The sequence below is a fragment of the Triturus cristatus genome, chromosome 12 (assembly GCF_964204655.1).
Source record: "Triturus cristatus chromosome 12, aTriCri1.1, whole genome shotgun sequence".
Taxonomy (NCBI): domain Eukaryota; kingdom Metazoa; phylum Chordata; class Amphibia; order Caudata; family Salamandridae; genus Triturus; species Triturus cristatus.
Window position 1 is genome coordinate 720007941 of NC_140595.1, and position 15049 is coordinate 720022989.

Genomic DNA, 15049 nt, shown 5'->3' on the forward strand with positions numbered 1-15049 from the left:
CGTTGTTGGCAGGATTCGAACCTGCGCGGGGAGACCCCAATGGATTTCAAGTCCATCGCCTTAACCACTCGGCCACAACAACTTACTGTAAGCTGCATGCAAATATTTTGTTTGAAAGTATTCAAGTTGTCCCACATCAGAGTACTGATATTCTGCAATGCGCTTTTTAAAAACAATGTTTTTTTCATCATGCACGTTCTGTCCTAAAAACAAAAATTGCATGAGTATATCTCTGGATCTGTAAAAGGATACGCTTGCATGCAAACTCTCATGTGGCACTCAATTTTTTGGACCCTGTTGCACTCTGTTTTTGCGCTGCTTTTAGTCTACGACCCATATTACAGAAGTCTACCATCTCTGAGTATTTGTGACTCCTTTGTAAGTACCTTATCTTTAATCCTTGAAGAGCTCTATAATAAATGGGTCCGTCAAAGATTGCTTGAATGGAAGATAAAAGAAGGCCCACTTGTCTCACCAAATGCCGTAGAGAAACCTGATGTTTTACTCACGTAATCCTCAGTTAATTTTTGTTAGACATGGCATCCTTAAGGTGGCCTACCAGCGACCTTTTTGCTTTTCACCTCACGTTTTGCTCTATCTTTATGTTGGCCTTAGGACTCTAATCACTTTATCACTACTGTGAGAAAGTGGCTCTGTATATACTGTTCCCAAAAAGGTACAGTGTGCACAGAGTCCTCAGTGCCCAGAGGTTTGACAGAGGCTAAAGTTTGATATAACCTTACTCTCTAAAGTGGTAGCTTGCTCGAGCAGTAAGGCAGTATCCGAGGACAGTGTAAAGCATTTGTTGTACACACTCAGTCAGCAAATGGTCTCACACACTCAAGAACTGAACTCTAGGCCAATGGTTTGTATAAAAAATATATCGTTGTTTTATTTTAGAACCAACAATAGGTATCAAAATATACTTTCTCAGAATAAGATGCTTTAGTTAAAAACTTTGCAATAGGCAATTGACTTTTGCAGGTAATAGTTACAGTTTATTGCAATAGGAAACACAATTTCAAATACAATAATACATTGAGCTCAATGGGAATTTTAAGTTATATGCAATTAATTACTTTCAGGATTACTTTTCTAAATCCAGGACTGGATCCTAGATTCAGTCCTGGGACAGTTCTTGGAAACAAGTGAGTAAATTCGTTTTAGTAACTGTTGTGATTTTCAAGCAATATTTTGCTATTTTAAAAGTTGACACTTAGAAATTTTTTCTGATCAAATTACCAATGTTATCCTATGGAAGGAAATTCACTTAGCAGGTAGGTGGGGTTATGGTTACTTTTTCTATGTCAGTGTTGGATCCTAGATCCAGCACTACTGTACCACCTGTAAGCAGTTGAGAAACTGCGTTTAAGTTATACAAGCGATTTTTAAGGAATATTTATAAGTTTGCAAAATCGACACTTAGAAGAAATTTTACAGAAAAACAGTCAATGGTTTCCTATGGAAGAAAATTCAAGTTACGGGTAAAGTACATTCTCGTTACTTTGGTAATTCAGTGCTGGGCTCCTAGGCTCAGTACTGGGACATCGATCTAAAACAGGTAAGCAATTACGTTTTCACAATTGGTACGATTTTTAAAGAATATTTGTAAGTTTCAAAAATCGACACTTAGAAACTTTGTCAGCAAAAAGCAAGCAATGATATCCTATGGAAGAAAATTCGAGTTACTGGTAAGTACGGTTAAAATTACTTTTCAGGGTCAGTACTGAGCTACAAGATGCAGCACTGAGGTCTCTCCTGATAACAGGTGAGTAAATCAGAATTCGTTGTTCGGCTGATTTTAGATGAATATTTTAAAGTTCCAAAACTCCACACTTAGAAGAAATTCCAAGTGGAACCAGTCAATGTTAGCCTATGGAAGAGAAGTGAGTTATCGGCTTTTAGGTAAGTACTCGACTGGCAGAGTTATGGTTCTGGGCATAGACTCAAGGGTCTCCCAGGGGAGTCCCAGTCTACTTGCCAAGCCCTAAACTCCCCTTTTATTACATATAATTTACCCCTAAGGTAGGCCCTAGGTAGTCCTAGGTGCATGATGCTATGCAAGTAAAAGATAAGATATGTACTTTGGTGGTTTGCATGTCCTGTAAGTACCAAACAGTCTATTTCATTTTTCACTACTGTGAGGTCTACCTCTCTCATAGGTTAGCATTGGGTATTCCCCTATACTTTTTATTTGGTAATTCCATATCGGAGAGGAGTAGCTTTATTTATTTATTGAAAATCCTACTTACTGGTGAGGTTGGATTTAACTTTACTATTTTAGAAATGCCACTTTTAGAGAGTGAACATTTCTCTGCACTTACTGCTCTATTTACCTGAAACCAGGCCCCAATACACATCTGGATTGCGCTGGGTGACAGCAACATTTGTGCCTTCCCTGTAGAGAGCCACAACACAGGTTACTCAACTGCACCTGGGGGGTGAGCTCCGCTCCCCCTCCACCCACAATAGGTTCAAGAACGATAATTTATGTAAGTAAATACATTATAGCTACAGCTTATAATCATGCTAAATTAAATATTTTGTTGTTAGATGGTTTAAATATTTAAACCTCTGGTACATTTGGTAATTCTGTAAAAGCAGAACCCAACTGCCGTAACATTGCCAACCACAATGCCGTAATTTGGATTCGAACCAAGGTTGCTGCGGCCACAACGCAGAGTACTAACCACTATACGATCACGGCGAGCTACATGGGGTCAATGCCATACACTAACATGGAGAATTTATAATTTGGAACACTCAGGGCTGCTCCTGTGATAGGCTGGATGTATTCATTCCTTCCTCATTCCTCATACAGAGGCTGCGTCTCCTCAGTGGTTGATAGGCTGAAACCGTTTCCTGGCCGCCTGCTTGTGAACTGCCAGGAGTCAAAGATAACACATTACACTTGCGGGCCTGTGATGGGACACCAATGCAGAGAAACCCACCAGGCACAGACCTTCGATTCTGTCTATTAGACCTGCATCTTCCCTGCACCTTTCAAGCCATTTGTATGTGAAGCAAGAAAGAGTTAAGGAGTGATCCATCTACACTTTTATAGGGAGGATGCCGCCGTGAGCTCCTCCCAGCTAATCACACGAACAGCAGTAAAGTAATATAAATACACAGTTGAGGGCGGGCTGCAAGGTCATGTTTTTGAGTAATTATTGAAACTGACCTCAGTGGCTCATTAGCAGAGCTGCGGCTAATGACTGGTTCCAAATCATGATGAAGCAAGCACCATGGCTCGTAGGGGACCCACAACACGCTTTTCTTAGCTCACTGAATTAAAGTATAAACTTCCGCCGTGTGTGAGTGGTAAAGGCTTGTTATTATGGTTCCTTTTCCAATTCAAGTCTGACAACAAGAGGCAGAAACCACGTGGCTTCGAAAGCTCTGGATTTTAGCCACCAACCACAGAGAAAGAGAGAACTGGCAGTATGAGAGTTGGAGAAAACAGGAGCGGGAGCAAGGAGCTCAAATGAGATTAATGGCGCGTAAATAGAGAGCGTAAAGGAACAGTTACACAGCTAAGAAAAGGGAAAGAAAGACTAAGGAAAAAAACACAGAAAGAGCCTGTAGATGAAATTCTCTTCCTGGGACAGCAGATTAAGAGAAATTACATAGGGAGAGGTTAAGCATGTAACACGGGGGAGAATAAAAAAGAAAATGCAGTTTTATGAAGTGTGTTTGCCAAATCCAGCCAGCACTTTTGTTCTATTTCTCTCTTTGCATCTTTTATTGGTAAAGTAAGTTTCAAGTGCATGCCCAGGTATGATTGAGAGAGCAATGGTATAATAATTTGAAGCGTTTACACCAGTGCTAAAGTAGGAAGAGAGATGTAGCAAAGACATGATAGAGGTAGCGATAATAAATATGTGGAGAGGCAATAGTGACACAAAAATAAGCCACCTATTTATAAAACTGAAATTGAAGAAATACTAAAGGTTAACTTCTGAAATTGTAGCCGATAATAACAAGATTCTCGTTGTTGGCAGGATTCGAACCTGCGCGGGGAGACCCCAATGGATTTCAAGTCCATCGCCTTAACCACTCGGCCACAACAACTTACTGTAAGCTGCATGCAAATATTTTGTTTGAAAGTATTCAAGTTGTCCCACATCAGAGTACTGATATTCTGCAATGCGCTTTTTAAAAACAATGTTTTTTTCATCATGCACGTTCTGTCCTAAAAACAAAAATTGCATGAGTATATCTCTGGATCTGTAAAAGGATACGCTTGCATGCAAACTCTCATGTGGCACTCAATTTTTTGGACCCTGTTGCACTCTGTTTTTGCGCTGCTTTTAGTCTACGACCCATATTACAGAAGTCTACCATCTCTGAGTATTTGTGACTCCTTTGTAAGTACCTTATCTTTAATCCTTGAAGAGCTCTATAATAAATGGGTCCGTCAAAGATTGCTTGAATGGAAGATAAAAGAAGGCCCACTTGTCTCACCAAATGCCGTAGAGAAACCTGATGTTTTACTCACGTAATCCTCAGTTAATTTTTGTTAGACATGGCATCCTTAAGGTGGCCTACCAGCGACCTTTTTGCTTTTCACCTCACGTTTTGCTCTATCTTTATGTTGGCCTTAGGACTCTAATCACTTTATCACTACTGTGAGAAAGTGGCTCTGTATATACTGTTCCCAAAAAGGTACAGTGTGCACAGAGTCCTCAGTGCCCAGAGGTTTGACAGAGGCTAAAGTTTGATATAACCTTACTCTCTAAAGTGGTAGCTTGCTCGAGCAGTAAGGCAGTATCCGAGGACAGTGTAAAGCATTTGTTGTACACACTCAGTCAGCAAATGGTCTCACACACTCAAGAACTGAACTCTAGGCCAATGGTTTGTATAAAAAATATATCGTTGTTTTATTTTAGAACCAACAATAGGTATCAAAATATACTTTCTCAGAATAAGATGCTTTAGTTAAAAACTTTGCAATAGGCAATTGACTTTTGCAGGTAATAGTTACAGTTTATTGCAATAGGAAACACAATTTCAAATACAATAATACATTGAGCTCAATGGGAATTTTAAGTTATATGCAATTAATTACTTTCAGGATTACTTTTCTAAATCCAGGACTGGATCCTAGATTCAGTCCTGGGACAGTTCTTGGAAACAAGTGAGTAAATTCGTTTTAGTAACTGTTGTGATTTTCAAGCAATATTTTGCTATTTTAAAAGTTGACACTTAGAAATTTTTTCTGATCAAATTACCAATGTTATCCTATGGAAGGAAATTCACTTAGCAGGTAGGTGGGGTTATGGTTACTTTTTCTATGTCAGTGTTGGATCCTAGATCCAGCACTACTGTACCACCTGTAAGCAGTTGAGAAACTGCGTTTAAGTTATACAAGCGATTTTTAAGGAATATTTATAAGTTTGCAAAATCGACACTTAGAAGAAATTTTACAGAAAAACAGTCAATGGTTTCCTATGGAAGAAAATTCAAGTTACGGGTAAAGTACATTTTCGTTACTTTGGTAATTCAGTGCTGGGCTCCTAGGCTCAGTACTGGGACATCTATCTAAAACAGGTAAGCAATTACGTTTTCACAATTGGTACGATTTTTAAAGAATATTTGTAAGTTTCAAAAATCGACACTTAGAAACTTTGTCAGCAAAAAGCAAGCAATGATATCCTATGGAAGAAAATTCGAGTTACTGGTAAGTACGGTTAAAATTACTTTTCAGGGTCAGTACTGAGCTACAAGATGCAGCACTGAGGTCTCTCCTGATAACAGGTGAGTAAATCAGAATTCGTTGTTCGGCTGATTTTAGATGAATATTTTAAAGTTCCAAAACTCCACACTTAGAAGAAATTCCAAGTGGAACCAGTCAATGTTAGCCTATGGAAGAGAAGTGAGTTATCGGCTTTTAGGTAAGTACTCGACTGGCAGAGTTATGGTTCTGGGCATAGACTCAAGGGTCTCCCAGGGGAGTCCCAGTCTACTTGCCAAGCCCTAAACTCCCCTTTTATTACATATAATTTACCCCTAAGGTAGGCCCTAGGTAGTCCTAGGTGCATGATGCTATGCAAGTAAAAGATAAGATATGTACTTTGGTGGTTTGCATGTCCTGTAAGTACCAAACAGTCTATTTCATTTTTCACTACTGTGAGGTCTACCTCTCTCATAGGTTAGCATTGGGTATTCCCCTATACTTTTTATTTGGTAATTCCATATCGGAGAGGAGTAGCTTTATTTATTTATTGAAAATCCTACTTACTGGTGAGGTTGGATTTAACTTTACTATTTTAGAAATGCCACTTTTAGAGAGTGAACATTTCTCTGCACTTACTGCTCTATTTACCTGAAACCAGGCCCCAATACACATCTGGATTGCGCTGGGTGACAGCAACATTTGTGCCTTCCCTGTAGAGAGCCACAACACAGGTTACTCAACTGCACCTGGGGGGTGAGCTCCGCTCCCCCTCCACCCACAATAGGTTCAAGAACGATAATTTATGTAAGTAAATACATTATAGCTACAGCTTATAATCATGTTAAATTAAATATTTTGTTGTTAGATGGTTTAAATATTTAAACCTCTGGTACATTTGGTAATTCTGTAAAAGCAGAACCCAACTGCCGTAACATTGCCAACCACAATGCCGTAATTTGGATTCGAACCAAGGTTGCTGCGGCCACAACGCAGAGTACTAACCACTATACGATCACGGCGAGCTACATGGGGTCAATGCCATACACTAACATGGAGAATTTATAATTTGGAACACTCAGGGCTGCTCCTGTGATAGGCTGGATGTATTCATTCCTTCCTCATTCCTCATACAGAGGCTGCGTCTCCTCAGTGGTTGATAGGCTGAAACCGTTTCCTGGCCGCCTGCTTGTGAACTGCCAGGAGTCAAAGATAACACATTACACTTGCGGGCCTGTGATGGGACACCAATGCAGAGAAACCCACCAGGCACAGACCTTCGATTCTGTCTATTAGACCTGCATCTTCCCTGCACCTTTCAAGCCATTTGTATGTGAAGCAAGAAAGAGTTAAGGAGTGATCCATCTACACTTTTATAGGGAGGATGCCGCCGTGAGCTCCTCCCAGCTAATCACACGAACAGCAGTAAAGTAATATAAATACACAGTTGAGGGCGGGCTGCAAGGTCATGTTTTTGAGTAATTATTGAAACTGACCTCAGTGGCTCATTAGCAGAGCTGCGGCTAATGACTGGTTCCAAATCATGATGAAGCAAGCACCATGGCTCGTAGGGGACCCACAACACGCTTTTCTTAGCTCACTGAATTAAAGTATAAACTTCCGCCGTGTGTGAGTGGTAAAGGCTTGTTAATATGGTTCCTTTTCCAATTCAAGTCTGACAACAAGAGGCAGAAACCACGTGGCTTCGAAAGCTCTGGATTTTAGCCACCAACCACAGAGAAAGAGAGAACTGGCAGTATGAGAGTTGGAGAAAACAGGAGCGGGAGCAAGGAGCTCAAATGAGATTAATGGCGCGTAAATAGAGAGCGTAAAGGAACAGTTACACAGCTAAGAAAAGGGAAAGAAAGACTAAGGAAAAAAACACAGAAAGAGCCTGTAGATGAAATTCTCTTCCTGGGACAGCAGATTAAGAGAAATTACATAGGGAGAGGTTAAGCATGTAACACGGGGGAGAATAAAAAAGAAAATGCAGTTTTATGAAGTGTGTTTGCCAAATCCAGCCAGCACTTTTGTTCTATTTCTCTCTTTGCATCTTTTATTGGTAAAGTAAGTTTCAAGTGCATGCCCAGGTATGATTGAGAGAGCAATGGTATAATAATTTGAAGCGTTTACACCAGTGCTAAAGTAGGAAGAGAGATGTAGCAAAGACATGATAGAGGTAGCGATAATAAATATGTGGAGAGGCAATAGTGACACAAAAATAAGCCACCTATTTATAAAACTGAAATTGAAGAAATACTAAAGGTTAACTTCTGAAATTGTAGCCGATAATAACAAGATTCTCGTTGTTGGCAGGATTCGAACCTGCGCGGGGAGACCCCAATGGATTTCAAGTCCATCGCCTTAACCACTCGGCCACAACAACTTACTGTAAGCTGCATGCAAATATTTTGTTTGAAAGTATTCAAGTTGTCCCACATCAGAGTACTGATATTCTGCAATGCGCTTTTTAAAAACAATGTTTTTTTCATCATGCACGTTCTGTCCTAAAAACAAAAATTGCATGAGTATATCTCTGGATCTGTAAAAGGATACGCTTGCATGCAAACTCTCATGTGGCACTCAATTTTTTGGACCCTGTTGCACTCTGTTTTTGCGCTGCTTTTAGTCTACGACCCATATTACAGAAGTCTACCATCTCTGAGTATTTGTGACTCCTTTGTAAGTACCTTATCTTTAATCCTTGAAGAGCTCTATAATAAATGGGTCCGTCAAAGATTGCTTGAATGGAAGATAAAAGAAGGCCCACTTGTCTCACCAAATGCCGTAGAGAAACCTGATGTTTTACTCACGTAATCCTCAGTTAATTTTTGTTAGACATGGCATCCTTAAGGTGGCCTACCAGCGACCTTTTTGCTTTTCACCTCACGTTTTGCTCTATCTTTATGTTGGCCTTAGGACTCTAATCACTTTATCACTACTGTGAGAAAGTGGCTCTGTATATACTGTTCCCAAAAAGGTACAGTGTGCACAGAGTCCTCAGTGCCCAGAGGTTTGACAGAGGCTAAAGTTTGATATAACCTTACTCTCTAAAGTGGTAGCTTGCTCGAGCAGTAAGGCAGTATCCGAGGACAGTGTAAAGCATTTGTTGTACACACTCAGTCAGCAAATGGTCTCACACACTCAAGAACTGAACTCTAGGCCAATGGTTTGTATAAAAAATATATCGTTGTTTTATTTTAGAACCAACAATAGGTATCAAAATATACTTTCTCAGAATAAGATGCTTTAGTTAAAAACTTTGCAATAGGCAATTGACTTTTGCAGGTAATAGTTACAGTTTATTGCAATAGGAAACACAATTTCAAATACAATAATACATTGAGCTCAATGGGAATTTTAAGTTATATGCAATTAATTACTTTCAGGATTACTTTTCTAAATCCAGGACTGGATCCTAGATTCAGTCCTGGGACAGTTCTTGGAAACAAGTGAGTAAATTCGTTTTAGTAACTGTTGTGATTTTCAAGCAATATTTTGCTATTTTAAAAGTTGACACTTAGAAATTTTTTCTGATCAAATTACCAATGTTATCCTATGGAAGGAAATTCACTTAGCAGGTAGGTGGGGTTATGGTTACTTTTTCTATGTCAGTGTTGGATCCTAGATCCAGCACTACTGTACCACCTGTAAGCAGTTGAGAAACTGCGTTTAAGTTATACAAGCGATTTTTAAGGAATATTTATAAGTTTGCAAAATCGACACTTAGAAGAAATTTTACAGAAAAACAGTCAATGGTTTCCTATGGAAGAAAATTCAAGTTACGGGTAAAGTACATTCTCGTTACTTTGGTAATTCAGTGCTGGGCTCCTAGGCTCAGTACTGGGACATCTATCTAAAACAGGTAAGCAATTACGTTTTCACAATTGGTACGATTTTTAAAGAATATTTGTAAGTTTCAAAAATCGACACTTAGAAACTTTGTCAGCAAAAAGCAAGCAATGATATCCTATGGAAGAAAATTCGAGTTACTGGTAAGTACGGTTAAAATTACTTTTCAGGGTCAGTACTGAGCTACAAGATGCAGCACTGAGGTCTCTCCTGATAACAGGTGAGTAAATCAGAATTCGTTGTTCGGCTGATTTTAGATGAATATTTTAAAGTTCCAAAACTCCACACTTAGAAGAAATTCCAAGTGGAACCAGTCAATGTTAGCCTATGGAAGAGAAGTGAGTTATCGGCTTTTAGGTAAGTACTCGACTGGCAGAGTTATGGTTCTGGGCATAGACTCAAGGGTCTCCCAGGGGAGTCCCAGTCTACTTGCCAAGCCCTAAACTCCCCTTTTATTACATATAATTTACCCCTAAGGTAGGCCCTAGGTAGTCCTAGGTGCATGATGCTATGCAAGTAAAAGATAAGATATGTACTTTGGTGGTTTGCATGTCCTGTAAGTACCAAACAGTCTATTTCATTTTTCACTACTGTGAGGTCTACCTCTCTCATAGGTTAGCATTGGGTATTCCCCTATACTTTTTATTTGGTAATTCCATATCGGAGAGGAGTAGCTTTATTTATTTATTGACAATCCTACTTACTGGTGAGGTTGGATTTAACTTTACTATTTTAGAAATGCCACTTTTAGAGAGTGAACATTTCTCTGCACTTACTGCTCTATTTACCTGAAACCAGGCCCCAATACACATCTGGATTGCGCTGGGCGACAGCAACATTTGTGCCTTCCCTGTAGAGAGCCACAACACAGGTTACTCAACTGCACCTGGGGGGTGAGCTCCGCTCCCCCTCCACCCACAATAGGTTCAAGAACGATAATTTATGTAAGTAAATACATTATAGCTACAGCTTATAATCATGTTAAATTAAATATTTTGTTGTTAGATGGTTTAAATATTTAAACCTCTGGTACATTTGGTAATTCTGTAAAAGCAGAACCCAACTGCCGTAACATTGCCAACCACAATGCCGTAATTTGGATTCGAACCAAGGTTGCTGCGGCCACAACGCAGAGTACTAACCACTATACGATCACGGCGAGCTACATGGGGTCAATGCCATACACTAACATGGAGAATTTATAATTTGGAACACTCAGGGCTGCTCCTGTGATAGGCTGGATGTATTCATTCCTTCCTCATTCCTCATACAGAGGCTGCGTCTCCTCAGTGGTTGATAGGCTGAAACCGTTTCCTGGCCGCCTGCTTGTGAACTGCCAGGAGTCAAAGATAACACATTACACTTGCGGGCCTGTGATGGGACACCAATGCAGAGAAACCCACTTGGCACAGACCTTCGATTCTGTCTATTAGACCTGCATCTTCCCTGCACCTTTCAAGCCATTTGTATGTGAAGCAAGAAAGAGTTAAGGAGTGATCCATCTACACTTTTATAGGGAGGATGCCGCCGTGAGCTCCTCCCAGCTAATCACACGAACAGCAGTAAAGTAATATAAATACACAGTTGAGGGCGGGCTGCAAGGTCATGTTTTTGAGTAATTATTGAAACTGACCTCAGTGGCTCATTAGCAGAGCTGCGGCTAATGACTGGTTCCAAATCATGATGAAGCAAGCACCATGGCTCGTAGGGGACCCACAACACGCTTTTCTTAGCTCACTGAATTAAAGTATAAACTTCCGCCGTGTGTGAGTGGTAAAGGCTTGTTAATATGGTTCCTTTTCCAATTCAAGTCTGACAACAAGAGGCAGAAACCACGTGGCTTTGAAAGCTCTGGATTTTAGCCACCAACCACAGAGAAAGAGAGAACTGGCAGTATGAGAGTTGGAGAAAACAGGAGCGGGAGCAAGGAGCTCAAATGAGATTAATGGCGCGTAAATAGAGAGCGTAAAGGAACAGTTACACAGCTAAGAAAAGGGAAAGAAAGACTAAGGAAAAAAACACAGAAAGAGCCTGTAGATGAAATTCTCTTCCTGGGACAGCAGATTAAGAGAAATTACATAGGGAGAGGTTAAGCATGTAACACGGGGGAGAATAAAAAAGAAAATGCAGTTTTATGAAGTGTGTTTGCCAAATCCAGCCAGCACTTTTGTTCTATTTCTCTCTTTGCATCTTTTATTGGTAAAGTAAGTTTCAAGTGCATGCCCAGGTATGATTGAGAGAGCAATGGTATAATAATTTGAAGCGTTTACACCAGTGCTAAAGTAGGAAGAGAGATGTAGCAAAGACATGATAGAGGTAGCGATAATAAATATGTGGAGAGGCAATAGTGACACAAAAATAAGCCACCTATTTATAAAACTGAAATTGAAGAAATACTAAAGGTTAACTTCTGAAATTGTAGCCGATAATAACAAGATTCTCGTTGTTGGCAGGATTCGAACCTGCGCGGGGAGACCCCAATGGATTTCAAGTCCATCGCCTTAACCACTCGGCCACAACAACTTACTGTAAGCTGCATGCAAATATTTTGTTTGAAAGTATTCAAGTTGTCCCACATCAGAGTACTGATATTCTGCAATGCGCTTTTTAAAAACAATGTTTTTTTCATCATGCACGTTCTGTCCTAAAAACAAAAATTGCATGAGTATATCTCTGGATCTGTAAAAGGATACGCTTGCATGCAAACTCTCATGTGGCACTCAATTTTTTGGACCCTGTTGCACTCTGTTTTTGCGCTGCTTTTAGTCTACGACCCATATTACAGAAGTCTACCATCTCTGAGTATTTGTGACTCCTTTGTAAGTACCTTATCTTTAATCCTTGAAGAGCTCTATAATAAATGGGTCCGTCAAAGATTGCTTGAATGGAAGATAAAAGAAGGCCCACTTGTCTCACCAAATGCCGTAGAGAAACCTGATGTTTTACTCACGTAATCCTCAGTTAATTTTTGTTAGACATGGCATCCTTAAGGTGGCCTACCAGCGACCTTTTTGCTTTTCACCTCACGTTTTGCTCTATCTTTATGTTGGCCTTAGGACTCTAATCACTTTATCACTACTGTGAGAAAGTGGCTCTGTATATACTGTTCCCAAAAAGGTACAGTGTGCACAGAGTCCTCAGTGCCCAGAGGTTTGACAGAGGCTAAAGTTTGATATAACCTTACTCTCTAAAGTGGTAGCTTGCTCGAGCAGTAAGGCAGTATCCGAGGACAGTGTAAAGCATTTGTTGTACACACTCAGTCAGCAAATGGTCTCACACACTCAAGAACTGAACTCTAGGCCAATGGTTTGTATAAAAAATATATCGTTGTTTTATTTTAGAACCAACAATAGGTATCAAAATATACTTTCTCAGAATAAGATGCTTTAGTTAAAAACTTTGCAATAGGCAATTGACTTTTGCAGGTAATAGTTACAGTTTATTGCAATAGGAAACACAATTTCAAATACAATAATACATTGAGCTCAATGGGAATTTTAAGTTATATGCAATTAATTACTTTCAGGATTACTTTTCTAAATCCAGGACTGGATCCTAGATTCAGTCCTGGGACAGTTCTTGGAAACAAGTGAGTAAATTCGTTTTAGTAACTGTTGTGATTTTCAAGCAATATTTTGCTATTTTAAAAGTTGACACTTAGAAATTTTTTCTGATCAAATTACCAATGTTATCCTATGGAAGGAAATTCACTTAGCAGGTAGGTGGGGTTATGGTTACTTTTTCTATGTCAGTGTTGGATCCTAGATCCAGCACTACTGTACCACCTGTAAGCAGTTGAGAAACTGCGTTTAAGTTATACAAGCGATTTTTAAGGAATATTTATAAGTTTGCAAAATCGACACTTAGAAGAAATTTTACAGAAAAACAGTCAATGGTTTCCTATGGAAGAAAATTCAAGTTACGGGTAAAGTACATTCTCGTTACTTTGGTAATTCAGTGCTGGGCTCCTAGGCTCAGTACTGGGACATCTATCTAAAACAGGTAAGCAATTATGTTTTCACAATTGGTACGATTTTTAAAGAATATTTGTAAGTTTCAAAAATCGACACTTAGAAACTTTGTCAGCAAAAAGCAAGCAATTATATCCTATGGAAGAAAATTTGAGTTACTGGTAAGTACGGTTAAAATTACTTTTCAGGGTCAGTACTGAGCTACAAGATGCAGCACTGAGGTCTCTCCTGATAACAGGTGAGTAAATCAGAATTCGTTGTTCGGCTGATTTTAGATGAATATTTTAAAGTTCCAAAACTCCACACTTAGAAGAAATTCCAAGTGGAACCAGTCAATGTTAGCCTATGGAAGAGAAGTGAGTTATCGGCTTTTAGGTAAGTACTCGACTGGCAGAGTTATGGTTCTGGGCATAGACTCAAGGGTCTCCCAGGGGAGTCCCAGTCTACTTGCCAAGCCCTAAACTCCCCTTTTATTACATATAATTTACCCCTAAGGTAGGCCCTAGGTAGTCCTAGGTGCATGATGCTATGCAAGTAAAAGATAAGATATGTACTTTGGTGGTTTGCATGTCCTGTAAGTACCAAACAGTCTATTTCATTTTTCACTACTGTGAGGTCTACCTCTCTCATAGGTTAGCATTGGGTATTCCCCTATACTTTTTATTTGGTAATTCCATATTGGAGAGGAGTAGCTTTATTTATTTATTGACAATCCTACTTACTGGTGAGGTTGGATTTAACTTTACTATTTTAGAAATGCCACTTTTAGAGAGTGAACATTTCTCTGCACTTACTGCTCTATTTACCTGAAACCAGGCCCCAATACACATCTGGATTGCGCTGGGCGACAGCAACATTTGTGCCTTCCCTGTAGAGAGCCACAACACAGGTTACTCAACTGCACCTGGGGGGTGAGCTCCGCTCCCCCTCCACCCACAATAGGTTCAAGAACGATAATTTATGTAAGTAAATACATTATAGCTACAGCTTATAATCATGTTAAATTAAATATTTTGTTGTTAGATGGTTTAAATATTTAAACCTCTGGTACATTTGGTAATTCTGTAAAAGCAGAACCCAACTGCCGTAACATTGCCAACCACAATGCCGTAATTTGGATTCGAACCAAGGTTGCTGCGGCCACAACGCAGAGTACCAACCACTATACGATCACGGCGAGCTACATGGGGTCAATGCCATACACTAACATGGAGAATTTATAATTTGGAACACTCAGGGCTGCTCCTGTGATAGGCTGGATGTATTCATTCCTTCCTCATTCCTCATACAGAGGCTGCGTCTCCTCAGTGGTTGATAGGCTGAAACCGTTTCCTGGCCGCCTGCTTGTGAACTGCCAGGAGTCAAAGATAACACATTACACTTGCGGGCCTGTGATGGGACACCAATGCAGAGAAACCCACTTGGCACAGACCTTCGATTCTGTCTATTAGACCTGCATCTTCCCTGCACCTTTCAAGCCATTTGTATGTGAAGCAAGAAAGAGTTAAGGAGTGATCCATCTACACTTTTATAGGGAGGATGCCGCCGTGAG

General features: G+C 39.8%; 4 non-coding genes across 4 annotated transcripts; all 4 read right to left on the reverse strand.

Moving 5' to 3' along the window:
• TRNAS-UGA (transfer RNA serine (anticodon UGA)) lies at positions 1–82 on the reverse strand. The gene has a single exon. It is a non-coding gene; the product is annotated as a tRNA-Ser (tRNA).
• Positions 83–3989: 3907 nt separating this feature from the next.
• Positions 3990–4071, reverse strand: TRNAS-UGA (transfer RNA serine (anticodon UGA)). Its single transcript has one exon. It is a non-coding gene; the product is annotated as a tRNA-Ser (tRNA).
• Positions 4072–7978: 3907 nt separating this feature from the next.
• On the reverse strand, positions 7979–8060 carry TRNAS-UGA (transfer RNA serine (anticodon UGA)). The gene has a single exon. It is a non-coding gene; the product is annotated as a tRNA-Ser (tRNA).
• A 3907-nt stretch (positions 8061–11967) lies between these two features.
• Positions 11968–12049, reverse strand: TRNAS-UGA (transfer RNA serine (anticodon UGA)). The gene has a single exon. It is a non-coding gene; the product is annotated as a tRNA-Ser (tRNA).
• Between the last annotated feature and the right edge of the window lie 3000 nt (positions 12050–15049).